Source organism: Lissotriton helveticus, chromosome 9 (assembly GCF_964261635.1).
Source record: "Lissotriton helveticus chromosome 9, aLisHel1.1, whole genome shotgun sequence".
Taxonomy (NCBI): Eukaryota; Metazoa; Chordata; class Amphibia; order Caudata; family Salamandridae; genus Lissotriton; species Lissotriton helveticus.
In genome coordinates, this window is record NC_136070.1 from 654070257 (window position 1) to 654087112 (window position 16856).

Below are 16856 nucleotides of genomic sequence, written 5' to 3' on the forward strand. Positions count from 1 at the left end.
CCTCAAAAACGATTTTCAAGTCATAATTTGAAAACACTCCACAGCTCCTATGCACAAAAAAACCCTGTCAGTACTAATACTTCACATTTTCTCCAATTACAATTTCTCAAAGAAACACAATCTATTTGTAAAACACTTGAGACAAAGCAACATTTGAAAAACACAACTTTCTTCATAATTTTCTCCTTAAAGCACACTATTCTCTATCTAAATTAAAGAAATCTTTTCTCACCTTAGCAAATACTTTGAGTTTCAAAACAGTCTCAGAAACACACCAATTTGTCTTCAGCAGAGCAAAAGGTATGCACTCCAGAGTCTGCAGCTATCAAAAGCACAGAAATGCTGTAATTCTTCACACATATCTCTCATGTCACCCAATCAAAACTCTTCCCTCACTTTTTTTCAAATCAAAACCCTTCCCCCCTCTGCCCTTTCTGTCTTTTTTGCATAGCAACCACCTCTTGGAAGACCTCTGGTGTTTGCAAGTTCACACAACAATGTTGCAATTGAACTCTGAACTCTCAGTGCACCTCATATCCAGTGCATTCTTTCATTTAATGATTTTTTCTTGACCACTCAAAATACATCTTTCAAAGAACTCATCCATGCACCCTAACTTTCTGTTTTCAGCAATCAAAATCCACCAATCACTGTTACTGCTTCATTAACACAGAAACTCCACCGTTTTTTTCATTTTAAACTCTTATTTTTTCAACTGCCATTTCATTGCCACACTTCATCTGACTGCAGGAGAACCTTCTCTCACCATGTTTTCTGTCTGGATTGTTGGACATAGTTACATCTATTGGGCTCAGAGGTATGCTGAGAACAGGAATTTACCTAACCTCAATTTACAAGATGTGGAAATTAAGTGGTTTGGCCACAGAGGATTAAAATGTCACCAATTGATACCATTGGTGAAAACCTTTATGCATTTGCCAAAACCTGACCTGTTAATTGTGCACTGTGGAGGTAATGATTTGGGCACTTTGACTGGGGTAGGTCTGGAAATGCTTTTAAAGGACACCTTTGAGCAATTAATGGCACTTTTTCCTCAGACTGCCTTGGTACATTCAAATATATGCCAAAGACAGAAATGGAGGTGGTCAAACCAATTTTGTCCACAAATTGAGAAGTCGAGGAAGCATGTAAACAAATCTGTTTCAGCTTACATGAGAGACCATGGAATGGGCTCCGTGTACAACAATAACTTGCGTTACTACATGCAAGATATCTACAGAGGAGATGGAGTTCACTTCTCAGATGAGGGCAACAGAATTTTCATTCTGAATTTAAGACTGTGCATTGGTACCTACTTATAAGTACCTAAATGTACCATAAACCCAAAAGCTCTTCTCAGAGCTACCCTACATCTGATCACTCACAATTATTATTTTACTCTAACTTTTTTCACTAATTTTCAACAAAGTACGCTCCCTGGGGCGCTACCCGGTACGTGAACCGGGAGCTAACCTCGCTAAATTTTTAAAAAAATGTTTTTTTTCGCACATATGGGCCTCCTCAGCCACCCTCAGAAAACCTAGGGGGTCAAGATAAGTCTACTGTGCCCCCTTCTACCCATTCTGAACATTATTTGCCCTCCATCTTGTATCTTAATTCGACCGAAACACAAAATGGTGGACTCCCGTAACGCTTAAGGTTCGCGTACCGGGGCTCTCGCCAGTTCGCGTACCGGGTCGCTCCCTGGGAAGCGCACCATCAAAAAAGGTGGGAAAGTAGTTTACAGAAAAGCGACTGGAGACAATTTCACCAAATATAGATTAGCTCATACTACATACCAATCCCTACCATTTTCACAAATTTGATTGAAATTCCATTTAACCATTTAGCCTGTAGACCTCTCTAAATACCCTGAGGTAAATTACTTCACAAAACACATCTGAAGTGTTGGAATTGACAACCAATTAAAATGTTACTTTCATTTTCTACTTTTTTTACCTGACATTTGATTGGTTATGTACCTGAATATATATAAAGGAAGAGAGAGAAACACAGCCATTTTGACTACTACTTCCTGAACTACATTGCAAGATCATTTTCACTCACAACTTAAACTTGTTTTTAGAAGGTGAGATATTATTTTATAAATTTGAAAACATTTTCAGATAGTTATATACTATCCCTCTGTAAGAGTTAGACATTGAGAAAGGCTTCTTTATTATAATTATGGATTGATTTAGGTTTCTGTGGTATAATTATGAATTTACTTAGGCTTCTTCACAGGCACTTTTTAATAGTACTACTTCACGCCTGAAACCATACAGTGCCCATAGATTACTTCTCTGTTATAAACTAACAAGTACCTGTCTGAACTTAAACCCAACAGTGCCCTATCTCTACTGATATATTTATTTTTTATGCAAATTACAGCAATAAAATGGAAGGTGAGCAGAATATTTCCTTCGAAATTGTTCTGGAGAACAACACAGAAAAAGATATTGAGGACAATGATGACTCAGATTTCATGGATGAATCACGGGACCATGAATTAGTTCAATGTGTAGAATCTGTGGATCATTTACTTCATTATGATGACGGTCAAATGTGGGAAGTTATGTTCACTCAACAAGAGGACATATCTGACAGTCAAATGTTAGACATTCTATTAAATTTTGAAAAACAATCCGAAAAATAAAATTATATGTAATATTAAAAAATTATTTGAGTCTTTAATCATTTTTATATGTAATTCATAAACTAGTGAAATGTTAGAAATGTTTTTAAATTTTGAAACACAATTACAATAATAAATAATTGCTTAAAAAATAAAAAATTAAAAAATAGTCAACAAAACCAACAATCAATTAACATACAGTATTTGAAAAGTCTATCATTCTTTTTTCCTTATAGTACGCTGCCCAGAACGCTTCCCGGTTCGCAAACCGGGCGCTACCCACGCAAGAAAACAAAAAAAAATTTTTATTTTTTTTTTGCCCCGCGGGGCCCTTTTAAAGCCTCCACATTAAACCTAGGGGGTCAGGGGGGATCTACTATGCCCCCTTATGGTCATTTCCCACTTTGTTTTGGCCTCCTCTTGTCTCTCAATCCTACCGAGAGACAAGATGGCGGCCGCTCCGGACTGTTTAGAATGTTGACAGACACCGGAGAGCCAATCAGCTTCGCTACGCGAAGTTCCGTTACGCGTCAAGTCCACGAACCGGAGCGCTGCCCGGTCCGCTGTTACAGATATATATCTTTTTTTGAACGTTAATTTCTCAAAATCCACTGAAGCACATATATTGAGACCTAGCAAAGGCACATCGGGCTACCAGTCCCTACAATTTTGCCAAGTTTCGTGGAAATCCATTCAGCCGTTCGGGCTAAAAGTGAGGCCAACCGCCCTATGGAAAACTCAATGTTAAAAACACGTTTTGGGACCCCCCTTTTTTCTCGGCCCCCTCTTGACGAACCCCCCCCCAAATTTCCAGGGGCTGCTAAGAAACAAAATGTTCCATTTTCCTGAAAATTTCAGCCAATTCCGTCCACAAACGCCAAAGTTATTAGACATAGAATTTTCAAAAATCCCATAGAGAAAAAATCCTAACTATTAATACCTACTGGCGACCGCCAGTAGGTAATATATATATATATATATATATATATATATATATATATATATATATATATATATATATATATATATTATATGTATGAAATTTACACTGCTCTGCAAACAAGGATTGACATTGCCATGTTTTGACAAATATAAGTTTTTATTTGTCGGCTGATTGGACATGTTTTGCCTGTACTAGCCTGTCGTCAATCCTTGTTTGCAGAGGAGTGTAAGTTTCATGAATACGGACCGAGCTTGGGTGGTCTGGCGTGACGACGCGCCCTTCCGTCAGGAGTGTACAGTGGCTGCTACACAAGCAATGCCAAGAAATATATATATGTATACATATTCATTAATCCCTTTACTGCTTGACCTTTTCCTCCCCTATGCTAAGCCTTTTTTGGGCTATTTGGGATAGTTTGCGCTTAGGTCCCTGTAACTTTTTGACCACATAAGGTACACACGCCAAATTTGCGTCCTTTTCTTCCAACAGCATGTCAATTCTAAAAGTACCCGTGGTTTGTGGATTCCTTTGGAGGAGACCCAGAAATTAGCCAAATACAGCTACATTTGTTTTTTTGGGGGGAAAAATGGGAAAAAAGGGCTACAGACGAAAGCGTCTGTTTTTTCCCCTGCAAATGGTATCAAAAAAGGGGGCATGGTGATGAAATCACCATCTTCCCAGCTTTCAGGCACAAGCAGACTTTTGTCAGAAAGCCAACATTTTTTACACAGTTTTGGCATTTTTCTGGGACATAGCCTATTTGTGCTATTTTTGTGCTTTCAACCTCCTTTCAGTTAATGGTAAAAATGGGTATGAAAGCAATAATGGATCCTAGAAAGCTATATATTTTAGAAAAGTAGACAATAATCTGAATTCAGAAAGGGGTCATGTGTGTAGATCAGTTGAGGTTTCTTTATAGAAACTAACAGTTGAATATCGGAAAAATTGTAAATTAGTTGAAAAAAACAGCCATTTGTGTCAACATTTTCACCTGTAACTTCTTTTAAATATGACAGCAGTTTGAAAACAATATACTGTTACATCTGCTGGGCCTTTCTGGTTGTGGGGATATATGGGACTTGTAGGTTCATCAAGAACCCAACGAACCAAGAGCCAATAACTGAGCAGCGTCTTGAAATAGTTTTTTATTATGTACCCGGTATATGGCAATTAATTTGGGAAAATATATACATTGAAAAATCAGTATGAGAAACACCTATGAATTTCTGAAATTGGAACACATTATAGAGTTTAGAAACAGTAGATATTTGCACATTTTCGAAATTGTGAGTACCCATACCAGCATGAGAATTACAGCTCATTTTTCAAAATGACTTATTTTTTACACATTGTCTTTCAAATTTCAAGGCAGAAATGCATCGAAAGTCAATAGGTAATAACAGTCGCTCTACAATTCTGTGTTACCCTTGGTCTCCTGAGAAAAATGATACCTCACTTGTGTGGGTAGGCCTAGTGCCCACAACAGGAAACAACTCTAAACGCAACGTGGATACACTTTATTTTTACGCTTTATTTTTACAGTGAAAACTGACCCTTTTTTTGCAAAGTGCCTAGCTGTAGATTTTGAACCCTTGCTCTGCGGGCACCTAGGGAAACCTAGAAAACCTATATCTATTGTAAACTAGACACCCAGGGAAATTCAGGATGGAGTAACTTGATTGGCTCCCACCAGGTTCTATTACGCAGAATCCCTTGCCAACTTAAAACTTTGTAAAAAACACATTTTCCTCACAGCTCTGTGGTGGAAAGTTCTGGAATCTGTGTGGATCCACAAAATTCCACCCACCATGCGTTCCCTAAAGTCTTCCAAGAAAAATGGTATCTCACTTGTGTGGGTAGGCCTAGTGCTCGCGGCACGAAATGGCCCAAAACACAACGTGGACACTCCACATTTTCCCAGTGAAAATGGACCCTTTTTTGGCAAAGTGCCTAGCTGCAGATTTTGAACCTAGCTCTGCCGGCACCTAGGGAAACCTAGCAAACCTATACATTTTTGAAAACTAGACACCCAGGGGAATCCAGGATGGGGTGACTTGACTGGCTCTCACCTGGTTCTGTTACCCTGAATCCCTTGCAAACCCCAAAATTTGGTTAAAAAAAGCACATTTTCCTAACATTTTTGTGGTAGAAAGTTCTGGAATCTGCGTGGATCCATAAAATTCCACCCACCCCACATTCCCAAAAGTCTGCCGATAGAAATGGTACCTCACTTGTGTGTGTGGGTCCACTTACCCGCATTCCCCAAAGTCCTACGAGAAAAATTATACCTCACTTGTGTGGGTAGGCCTAGTGCCCGCAACAGGAAACGGCCCAACGTAACGTGGACACAGCAAATTTTCCAATGAAAGCTGACACTATTTTGCAAAGATTTTGCTAGCTGTAGATTTTGAACTCTAGCTCTGCCAGCACCTAGGGAAACCTTGCAAACCTATACATTTTCGAAAAAATTGAAACCCAAGGGAATTCAGGATGGTGTGACTTGTATGGCTCTCACTAGGTTCTGTTACCCAGAATCCCTTGCAAACCTCAAATATTGCACAAAAAAATACATTTTCCTCACATTTCTGTGGTGGAAAGTTCTGGAATGTGTGTGGATCCACAAAATTCCTCTCACCCCGCATTCCCCAAAGACTTCCGAGAAAAATGGTTCCTCACGTGTGTGGGTGGGTCAAGTATCGGCCACAGACAAGGGTCCAAAACCTATTGAGGCAACATCAAAATTACCTATCACAAAGAAAGATGCAAGTGAAGTACAGAAAGAAGCAACAGCAGTGCAGAAAGAACCAACAGAGGTGCAAAAGGATGCAAGAGGGGTGCAGAAAAAGGGAAGAGAGGTGCACAAAGGGGCAGGAGAGATACAGAAAGAGGCAGGAGGGGTGCAGAAAGAAGGAAGAAAAGTACAGAAAGAAGCAACAGAGGTGCTGAAAGAGTAAGAGATGTGCAGAAAGAGGCAAGTGAGGTACAGAAGGAGGCAAGAGAACTGCAAAAAGAGGCAAGAGAGTTGCAGAAACAGGCAAAGGGGTGCAGAAAGAGGGAACGGTGTGCAGAAAGAGGCAAAAGGGGTACAGAAATTAGCAAGAGAGGTGCAGAAAGAAGCAAGAGATACAAAAGGACACGGCCCCCCCTTCCATGGCCCCAGGGATTCCATCCCTTGGGGCATGGCCTCTTTGATGGGGACCATGGGGAGAGCCCCAAAGCCTCAGGAGCTGGGGCAGAGCTTCCCCAGCTCCCGTGGCCCCCCATGTTTCCTTGAAATCACGATCAGCGCGCACGTCACGCTGACGTAATTTCAGTGAAACCGAAACTGAAATGACTTTTTAAAATTTTCGGCCTGATTCCTGCACCCAGTGCGAATTCTGCTGATTTCATTTAAAAAAATGCATTTTTTGGCCCTGGACGCCCTGAGCAGCCCTAGGCGGTCAAGATGTTTCTACCCAGCCCCTCTTCTTGTTTTTTACCTTTTTTAATGTTGTCTTGTGTCTCAGTTACCGAGTCACAAGGTGGCTACCAACACTTCATGGTTTGGAGTGTTGGCAGCCAATTAGAATGAAGCTTGTGCTCGGGAGGAGTCGCAATTACTCCTCGTGCTCAGGTGTCGATATTCTAAATTTTAAAATTTCTCAGCAACTACTGAACGGATTTACACCATTTACAAAAAGCACGCTTTCTGAACAAAGACCTACCCTTTTGCCAAAAGGATCATTTCAGTTTCCCTTTCTACGTGCTCAGAGGGCTATCTCAGCCCCCTGAGAATATAGAAAGACGGGAGAGAAATCGCTGGAAAGGGGAGAATCTCCCCTTTCCAATGGTACCCCTCCCCAGTGGATCCCTCCCTGGGGATTGCTACAGGAGTACGATCCCCAAGCAGGGATCCACCCACTAGACACCAGGGAGGGGCAAGGGCCTTTGCTCCCCCCAATGTTATTTGGCACAATTTAGGGCCAGATGTAGGTAACTTCAATTTACCGACTCATAAATACTGAATTTTACTGATTCGGTATTTATGAATCGGTAAATATGAAGGTGGGAGATGTAGGTAAATTTTAAATTTGATTTACCGAATCGGCAACATTCGGTATTTACCGATTGGGTAAATACCGAATCGGTATTTCCCATTGATTCCTATGGGCTGCGAAGCCCATAGGAATCAATGGGAAATACTGATTCGGTATTTACCCAATCGGTAAATACCGAATCCTGCAAGGGTGCAGGGGGTGTCACTTTGATACCCTCTAGCACCCCAAGTACAGGCAGGTGTGACATGTGGCACACATACATGCCCTAAGGGCATATCTGTGTGTCACATGGCACAGGTGAGCATGCACAGATGTGCATGCACACCTGAATTCGGTATTTTACATAACAATAGGATTGGGTGGTAAAATACCGACTCTTAAGGGCCTGTGGCACTCTTAGGAGTGTCACCTACATGTGGATTTACCGAATCGGTAAAAATACCGATTCGGTTTTTACAGAATCAGTAAATTTACCGATTCGGTAAATTTACCGAATCTGTAAAATAATGGCCCCTACATGTCAAACCCCAAATACCGGTCGGTAACGGCCGAATTCGGCCGTTACCGGCCGGTATTTGCTCTCCTACATCTGGCCCAGAGTCTTTTTGCCCCCCCTGGGTGGCAGTAGCCCCTAATCTGCCCCACTGGACACCAGGGATTTTTAGATATATTTAAAATAATGGTGGGGGCTGCTCAAAACAGGCATGCCCATGCCCCCAACCCCACAATTATTACAGTCTTTCTGCCCCCCCTGGGGGGCATATGGGGCATCGGCCACTAATCTGCCCCTTCGCGGGGGCAGAAAGCCCACTAAACACTAAGGATTTGTTTTTTGAAGTTTTTTTTAGGGTGGGGGCATTGGCATACAGTTTTGGACAGACCCCACCCTAATTAAAATTTGCCCCAAAAAATCACTGGTGCCTAGTAGGCTTTCTGCACCCCCTGAGGGGCAGATGGGGGCATTAGCCCCCAATCTGCACCCCCGGGGGGGGGAAGATCACCAGTCGCCAGGGATTTTTTTGGGGCAAATTTTAATTAGGGTGGGGGCTGCCAAAAACAGGCATGCCGATGCCCCCAACCCTGCAATTATTACAGTCTTTCTGCCCCCCGGGGGGAAGATGCGGTATTGGCCCCTAATCTACCCATTAAGGGGGGCGGAAAGCCCACTAGACACTAGTTTTTTTTTTACAAAGTGAAAATAAGGGTGGAGCTGCCCAAAATGGGCATGACCATGCCCCCACCTCCGCAATTATTACATCTTTCTGTCCCCCCCTGGGGGGCAGATGAGGCAGGCATTGTCCTCTAATCTGCCCCTTTTGGCAGAAAGCCGACTGAACACACATGCTGTTTTGGGCAGCCCCCACCCTAATTAAAATTTGCCCGAAAAAATCCCTTGCATCTAGTAGGCTTTCTGCCCCCTGGGAGGGGGCAGATGGGGGCATTAGCCCCTAATTTGCCTCATCTGGGGGCGGGGGGCAAAAAGCCCACTAGTCACCAACGATTATGCTGGCTTTTTTTGTGCATGGGCATAACAATGCCCCCACCCCCCAAAAAAAAATATCCACAGTCTTTCTGCCACCCTTGGGGGCATAATGGGGCAACCCCCCCCAATATCCCCTCCCGGGCAGCAAAAAGCCGACTAGTTGTTTATAGCAGTATGCCTACCTGTGGATTTTGGGCCCAAGTGGCACATATGGAAACCTAGCAAACGTGTACATTTTTGAAAAGTAGACACCCAGGGGAATCCAGGATGGGGTGACTTGACTGGCTCTCACCAGGTTCTATTACCCAGAATCCCTTGCAAAACTTAAACATTTGTCAAAAAAACACATTTTCCTCATATTTCTGTGGTGGAAAGTTCTGGAATATGCGTGGGTCCACAAAATTCAACCTACCCTGCATTCTCCAAAGTCTTCAGAGAAAAATGGTACCCACTTGCGTGGGCAGGCCTAGTGCCTGCGACAGGCAATGGGTCCAAAACCTATTGAGGCGACATCAAAATTACCTATCACAAACCAACCTGGTTTTGCAAGGGGGGGTCCCATGATTTTTTGGTCCAGGGCTCGGTGGCCATCTAGGGAAACCTACCAAACCTGCACATTTCTTGAAACTAGACACCCGGGTGAGTATAGCGAGGTACCGCTTGCCTGGGTCCCCATCATTCTTCTACCCTGAATCCCCTGCAAACCTGCAAATTTTGCCAAAAATGTTACTTTTTTCTCACATTTCTGTGTGGGAAAGTTCTGGAATCTGCATGGATCCACAAATTTCCTCCCACCTAGTGTTTCCCCAGGTCTGCCAATATAAATGGTACCTCACTTGTGTGGGTAGGCATAGTGGCTACAACAGGAAATGGTCGGAATCGTACTGTGGAGTCTTCAAAATTACCAATAGCAAAACTACCTGGTTTTTGGGGGGAGCACGCAAGATTTTTCCCCCAGGCTCGTCTGCCATCTTAGGAAAGTACCAAACCCAAAAATGTTTGATAACTAGACACCTGGGGGAGTCCAATGAGGTATGGCTTGCGTGGATCCCCCAATGTTCCCTTACCCAGAATCCCTTGCAAACCTCAATTTTAGCTGAAAACATCTGCCTTTTCACGCATTTTTATGTGAGAAAGTGTGACATCACCAGGCTCACACCAATCTCCTACCACCCAGCATTCCCCCAGGTCTCCCGATAAACATGGTGCCTCACTTGTGTGGGAGGCCCTAGTACCTGCGACAGGCAAGGGCCCCAAACGTAGTGAGGCGACATCAAAATTGCCTATCTCAAAACCACCTAGTTTTGTAAGGGGGGGTCACCTGGGTTTTTTCGCCCCGTGCTCAGCGGCCATCTAGGGAAAGCTACCATGCCCACATATTTTTGAAAACCAGACACCCGGGGGCTTCCAAGGAGGTATAGCTTGCGTGGATCCCCCAACGTTCCCTTACCCAAAATCCCTTGCAAACCTCAATTTTAGCTGAAAAAAACCTGTTTTTCACACATTTTTGTGTGGGAAAGTGTGGCATCACCAGGCTCACACAAATTTCCTACCACCCAGTGTTCCCCCAGGTCTCCCGATAAAAATGGTGCCTCACTTGTGTGGAAGGCGCAAGTACCTGCGAGAGGCAAGGGCCCCAAACATAGTGGGACGACATCAAAAATGCCTATCTCAAAACCACCTGCTTTTGCAAAGGGGGTCACTGGGGCTTTTGGCCCCCTGCTCTGCGGCCATCTAGGGAAACCTACCAAGCCCACACATTTTTGAAAAGTAGACACCCGGGGGCTTCCAAGAAGATATGGCTTGCGTGGATCCCCCAGCCTTCCCTTACCCAGAATCCCTCGCAAAACCCAATTTTAGCTGAAAAAGTTTGAGATAAGTTTTGCAGTGCTTCTTCAGTGGGGGGGCCCAAAAACTGCTACAGCCCACTAGTAGCATATAATATCCAAGCCCTTTGTACATTTAGTCCAATAAACGTGGGTCCCACATGTAAAGTAAATGTAATCAATCAGGCTTAGGCCAATTTTACCCTGTTTTGATGTGAGAGCAAAATCACTTTACCACTGATTAGCAGGAGCAAAGTGCGCAGAGTCCTAAAACCTAACAAAAAACGGGTTCAGCAAATGAAGAAAAAAATCTGGGTTGACCTTGCATACAGGGCCAAGTTGAACACCACCTCATTCTGTTCCTGGTCATAACATCTAGAAGAAATATTACCGGCTCACTGAATAATAATATTTTGGCAGGTTGTAAGGCTGAACAACAGATATGAAACCATCACCACTGACATTGATTAGCTGCAAAAATACCTCAAAAGCATCTATTCTTTTTTTCTCTTTGATAGGTATACAAGCCCAGCCCTAATGTAACCATTTATTAGATAGCTCTAGATGGTAAAAAGTATTTGAACAGAACACAAGTAATCCTTCTTCCACTTCACCACAGCCTGTAGGTTTTCCTCTTGTTCTGTACCACTACCCAGGTTCATAACAAGTATGTACAACTTGGGAGTCCTCAAGGACTAGACTCACATGAACAGAAGGAGGAGCAGAGTTTATTAACAACAATTCCAGCCCAACTGAGCAGCAAAAACAAAAACTAATCAGAAAACCTAAATGTGTGCAATAGCAATGCAAGAATAGATGCCTATAGAATTTTGTGGGCAATAAATCACAAAAAATATGTTTTCATTTAAAAAAAAAAAACAACTCTAAATCACTAAGGGAATGTTTGATGATAAAAGAATTTCCCAAATTAGGTAAAGCATACCATTTACAGCCTTCAGCCCCTAACACTTAAAACACTTCACACTCAATTAATGCATGTTTAGATGTTTTAAAAATACAAAAGAATATATATAATCAATCACAAAATTAAACATGGAAACATAAATCATAATCTTTTTACGAAGTGAGAAATCATCTAAACTGGCACATGGTGCACAAATATCTTTGGGTACTTAATTGAAAGCTGAGAAAGAAGAAGATTGGAGAGACGTACACATTTGTCATAGAAACTATTATAGATAACAATAAAACTCTGTACTCAAGGGGTGTGTGTGTGAGTGTTTGTACCTTGATATTCACATTGTTTACTGCGAAATAGGTCCAGTTATTTTGCAACACTTCTAATTGAATTACCAGTAAAGTCATGTGTTTCACTTTGAGATGAATTGAGTGCAACGTTACTTGTGAATAGTGAACCTGCATATTTTTCTTACAGATGGGCAATAAATTCACTAAACACTCAATAGCGTACTTCATATCTAAAACATTTCCATCTTTATTATTAAAGAAATATAAAAGCAGGGTTTCTTTAATCCCGTAACCCACACCCTGAATCCTCTCCCTGATAACCTTAAAAAGATCCCCTAAATACTTAAGCCATACTTCTGTCCCTATACCTTATTTTTACAAATTTTTTCACTCTATTCCCTTAACCCACTAACTCTACACCCAGAATTGTCAATAATTATACCATACATCAAACAATATCAAACTGTATCGTCTGTAACTGTCATCACTCTAACTCCTACCCTTTAACTCCTTAACATTATACCCAAAGCCCTTACAATTTAAACCTGTACCTCAGCACCTTAACTGTTATATCCATAACCTAAAACCACACATTTCAAACCCCATGCCCTCACATCTATTCCCCTATTGCATAATCCCTCATCCCTGAACTTTAACATAAAGTCTCATCTTTTGTCCCCAGTATGTGTGTGTGTAAGTGCGCATGGATTCTGAAAATACATAGGCCTTCAGAAGTAGAACAGTGTCTAAATTCTATTTTAGTTAAATATGAGCATAATGATTTAGAGTCAAAATGTAACAGAAGTTCCAGCCATCATATTCCAAGTGTATTGTAGTCTAAGGCACATGTAATATGGCGGAAGAAGTATTTGTCCCATTTTGACTGAGTATATAATCCACGTACTCTTAATAGGACCCTCAGTTAAGCAATCTAATACACAAATGAACTTACCAGTAGTAGTAGTAGTATCCAAACACACTAATAAATGTCAGTGTTGAAAGAAATTGCAGTTCTCACAAGCTAGCACAGCTCCGACCGCCTCTTTCCAAGTTTCCAAGGAAAGTGACCACTGTGCCTGTGATCTAGAACTCTCATCCCCAGTTTCCTAGGCAACAGCAATGGAGCCATCATGACACTGTCAACAATCATCTGCTTGTTATGTTTCCATTTCTGCTACCTGGCAATGTCTGATGATGTCACAGACACAGAATCTGTATGGGGTGGAAGACTAGGTTGAGAATCCTGGTGTGTGGGAAATTCCAACAAACAAAAGAAGCAGGATTAGCCTTAAATAAAATGCAGAAGAGGTCATAGTTCCTTAATAAGGGACTGCCAAGAAGCTTTCCAATACAGGTAAAGATTTGTTCCAGTTACAAAGTGTCATAGAAACCATATCTGGACTGTTGGACTTGGCCCTTTTCCCCAAATTTTTCGCTTTCACCCCCCAACAAGTAGGATGTCTCCTCCATGGTAAAGGTTACTGAATAGGCCATGTGAAGTATGAGGAGCCCTGTCTAATATTAAATGCAATGCAATGGTGTGTACATTTATTTTCCCCCATTATAAACATGTACCCTGGTGAAATGCTGCATTTGTGTTTTGCATTTAAAATGGCTGCCAAGGCTATGCGTTGTGCCACCTGACTGCAGGAGGTTAGCAGTCTAGTTGTTAGGTACCCAGCCACCCCTGCATTTGGAGGGAAAGCCTTGCACCCAGGGTGCTCTACTCCTCCCCCTGAGCCAGTTAGAACTAGTTTGCCTGTCTGAGGTGGGTAAGCGGTCTAGTTGTCTGGTACCCAGCAATCCCAGCATTTTGAGGGACCTTCTAGAAGCTTCCAGCCTTTCTGGTATAGGGAGAGCAGTAAAGATGTCATGGGCAGAGACAGAGCAAGGACATGTGAGGGGTCCTGCTGCCAGGGGATACCACCACTTGGGCCTGTGTGCTGGACCCTGCACCCATCTAGAACCCCTCTACTGTCCCCAGGGCTAGTGGAAGCCCCACTCCAGGAGTTCAGGCTGCTGTGTAGGAGGAGGGCCACGCTACAGTGGGGATGGTGAAGGACTATGAAGCGCTGTATTACCTTGGGAACTGCTGCTGGCACAAGCGCTGTGAGCGCTGCTGTGTACTCTAAGCGCTAGAACCCTAAAGCTCTGTGCCGTGAAGACGCTGTTGCCCTGCAAAGCGCTGCACTGCTGGAAGTGTTACTGCCGGAACTGTTGGTTCCTAAGCGCTGTATTAAGAGGACTGTGCCCCCAAGCGCTGTGCGGCAGAAGTGCTGCTTGGCCTGAAGGAACTGTTTTATTGGGAAGAACTGTCTTATGCCAGGACTGGTGTCTCTTACAGCCAGCGTCTACAAGCTCTGTTTAGCCCCCTGTAGTGGCCGGTGTCCTTCATACTATTTTCTTTTGGTGCTAAAGTTAACCCCTGGCTAGGGGAGTGTTCTTTGCAGCCTGTCCTTGAGCCGGAAACGTGGTTGATGCTGACCGGGTGCATAGGAAAGGTTGTCTCTGGCGCACGGATTTAGGAAATGTTACAGTCCCTGAGTCTACTGCGTACCTCTGTAGTTTATGCCTCTTACATTTTTAGGCTTTGGTGTACTTACCTGCATGAGTTTACGCCCAAGGTGTTTAGGCTATGTTTATACGCACAGTGTTACTGGCCTAATGAGTTCATGCATAATGTGCCTTCCTGCCTAATGTTTTATTTCATGCTGACATGCCCAAAGGCTGATGCCTAGTGTTTCTTCCCCTCACAGTGATATTGCTGATGTTCTATGCCATTTTTATGTGCAGTGTTCCCGGCCTCATGATTTGGGTCTATGGCATGTTGAGGCCTGATGTTGACGCTAGGTGTCGCATGTTTCTTTTGCAGGAGGTGCTAATGCCAGGCCGGCTGTGTTTATGCCTAATGTTTCCTTGTATGCTAAAAGCCTACTACTAAGGATTAAGGCCTGTGTTTGCCCTGCAATATTGACCCTATGTTTTATGCATTTGATAATATTCTTTTTATTTCAGCTGGACACTAATGGACTTCCTGAACCCTTTATCTTATTTCTCCCATTTTTCCTTGTAAATATTCTCCCTTGCATTCATTGCCCTGGCGCCAGTTAGCGCCCTTTTGTGATTACTGCTATTATTGTGTTTACCTTTACAGGTTGGAGATAATACAAAACGTATTCTTTTTCCATCCAGAAGCAGTGTTGTGTCTCTTTTGTAGTGTGCCTGGTGTGTCGTCTGTGGGTACTGCGTGGATGCTTCACACGTGTCCTCTGAAGTTTGGCCTGCCCGCTCTGCTCCATGCTACCCCCTGTACAATTGGTAACCCCATTTCTGACATGGACATTCTCTTTGTCATGGGAACCAAGCTATACCTGTCTGATGAGTCTTAACTAGGGCTATCAATTTGTACACTTTTTGTGTGTTGTTATCCTTTTGGTCCACTCTTTTTTGGTGCGCACATGGACTGTTTCTTTTGTCATGAAATACTTTCAATACCGACATTGCATGAGATGTATTACAGAGTGGTGGTAGACACCCTGTAGTTATAGTTAGGATCCCCTGAGTTAGTGACTTCATAGATATTTGAGCATTAGTAAATGTATGCCTTTTTGATGATTCTCCACGAACCTTTGCAGACCTATTGCTTTTTCTACATTGGCAGATGATGCAGTTTCATGTTGTTTGGTCAAGGGTGTGCAAAGAAATCAGGGGGTCCAAAAACTGTTTCTTCCTGAAACATTCCTTTTCAATACACTTTTTACTTGTTTGTAGGTAAGTAGTGAATACATTTTAAAAGTTATAAATCATTTAAACTTAGTGATATATAAGGTCGTGAAACACAGCTAAATTTCACAGTAATTTTGCGGTACTTGTTAATGACAAAGCAGTATATGATTGCATGATGTTCTGGGTAATCTACTACCAGTTTAAAAAAGTGGTACTAGGTATGGCAAATTATCTATACGTTTCTGGATATTTAAAAAAAATCACAGAGTACTAAGGTACCATCTTGGAAATACAGTGGAACTTGAAAGAAATTACAAACAAATACATATGTAAAAAATTGAAAAATACACTGTACTACACTATATTTTACAGTGTTCCAAACTGGTTGTGCAATTAACATTTCTTTTTTTACTTCAAAAAAGAATAATAATTCAGCATTGCAATACTACTTATAACGTGCTGCACTACTGAATTTTATTTAAAAAATTGTGTAAGAAAAATCCTGTGTATTCTTTAATTTCACATATTTATTTTTTTATTTTTCCAGTAAGTACCATGGTACTTTGTAGGCATTACTGTGGCACTCCGTAAACTATTTTTTTTTTGAGTATAGAAAAAATGTATACATTTTCCTACTATAGAAAGTTGGGTTTCTCTACTCTTCCTTGCCTGAAAGAAAGACTGGGAAGACTCTCCCCAGTTTGGCTGAGTCTCCTGGCCTTTGGGCAGGGGGGGGGCTTGTGTAAGAAGCTGGGTTTCTGTTGCAGTAACCTCTCATTTGTTGCCAGATTTCTGATGCACTTTGACTTGATGTGCCCTGGGTCACTGCCAATCAGGTTCCCAAGGCCTGTGTTCTTTCCCAAAACTGTACCTTTGTACCCCCAATTGGCACCTCTCCAGCCAAATGTAAGTTCCTTGTTAAAGGAACCATGGGTACTAAGGCCACTATGACCAGGAAAGACTTCGAAGGTCTGCACCACATATTGTGCCATCCTTA